Below are 1,974 nucleotides of genomic sequence, written 5' to 3'. Positions count from 1 at the left end.
CACACACACACACACACACACACACACACACACAACCATGGTTACACAGTATGAAGAACAACCAGATATTACAATCATAACAGAACAATAACCCTCAACACATTGAAAATATTAAATTGACTTAAACAAAGATCAGACATTGTTCAGAACAGCTCCTAACACACCTTTAACAATTGACCTTTTAACAATGATATATATAGACACATCTATCTGCCATCCATCCCTAAACATCCCCTAGTAACCTCCTGAACTCTGGTGTCATTAAACGCGAGGTTACAAATAGTCTGTCTGTACATTTGGCTATATTTCTCCAGCTTAAATTCTCATTTAAACTCTATACAGATCACAGGCTGCCATGGTTGTGATCTCTTTTTGCATTTTGCATGACCTCATCTTTCAGCTGCTGTTCAACAGTTTGTTTCAGCCTGCTGACATTGGTATATTATTGTGTGAGCCACAGATTAGAGTGACCACAGACATATAGTAACAAGTCAATCTTTATCAACCATGGTGACACATACACACCAGAGTTATACACATGAAGCAAATAGTTGTGCATTGTACTGCTGAGTTTAGTTTCTTTACCTTCTAGCAGCCTCCACCAGAAACCTATTTATTCATCATCCTGTCTCCTCATAATCTACATTACTACATGTTTTTATTTCAACTTATTGGGTGTTCTTAAGACATTTTATGTGTATGTATTTTATGATATGAACCCCCAGACCTCATATGAATACAACAAAGCTGGTGTGACAAACCTGCAAACCTGTTTAAAATGTCTAGTCTGATTTCTGCAGGAAAATTGAACTTTCTAAATTTACTACTGAGAGCACCTCTGGACATCATCTTATACGGCTCTTAAATGAGCCTTTTGGTTCATTGTGATACCAAAGTATTTAAAATGGTGGAAAATCTGCAAATTTTCCCAATTACACATGAACAGAGTCTTTCTAATATCAGCTTCTCTACAACCAAACACAATAACTTTAGTTTTATCACTATTGAGCATCGACTTCCTTTTGTCACATAAATCACACATGTAATATTGAGCATTCTGCAACCCTTCTTTGATGATTGTATCATCCGTGTACACCAGTATCATAAGATGAGTGTCTGTCATGGTGTCTATTAAGCTGCTGACATGTTTTATGAAAAGAATATATTATGAAGAGAAAAATTAACCATGTTTATTGATCAAAATGAAATCAGACAATGATTTAAAAAATCTGCACTTCATCATCTAAACTAAAATAAAAAAATCTATTTAATATTCCCTAATAATAAACAAGAAAATGAAGTCTGAACAACAGAGAACCCAAAATGGAGCCCTGTGGGACACCATCATTTATGCTGATAGTAAATGATGAGTGTTGACCAAGTGAGTCAACATCATAAGGACTGAAGCAGTTTAACACTAAAGCTTAAAAGGAAACATGTCTCTGTCATGTATGTGGAACTATCTTATGATTAACAAAATGATTGGCGAAACTTGAATATGAAGGTGTATCTTTGATATTTCGTTATACTTCATGTTTAATCTAAGGTCTTTTTTTAACTTTATCAGGAGTTATCTCAAAGCTGTGGTGAGTAGAAATGCTGAAATTGACTTCCTGTAAAATGCAATTAGTTATTTAAAATCAAATTCTTCAAATCCAAATATAGAATTTAATAATTATTTTAATTGACACTTTTTCTTTTGCAACTGTTATTTAAAATCCTGTTGATCTCTTTTAATCTCAGGATCCCTCCAAAAGTCATTGTTTCAGCAGTGAGGAGGACACAGCATGATATGTTGAGGACAGCTACAGTTCACTGACTCTGTGTGTTTGCATATGTGTCCTGCCTCTCTGCTCCCAGCCGTTAAGAGGCCAGTGTTGATCAGTGGCTGTCCAGGCCTTTCAGAGCCACTGACACGCCGGCAGCACAATGATGATGTCTCTGACTCTACTGCTGGCCACCCTGGGGCTCCTT

The sequence above is a fragment of the Seriola lalandi genome, unplaced genomic scaffold, assembly GCF_002814215.2.
Source record: "Seriola lalandi dorsalis isolate HSWRI2012SDOR001 ecotype SW California unplaced genomic scaffold, Sedor1 jcf7180002054985, whole genome shotgun sequence".
NCBI lineage: Eukaryota > Metazoa > Chordata > Actinopteri > Carangiformes > Carangidae > Seriola > Seriola lalandi.
This window is presented reverse-complemented; position numbering follows the sequence as displayed.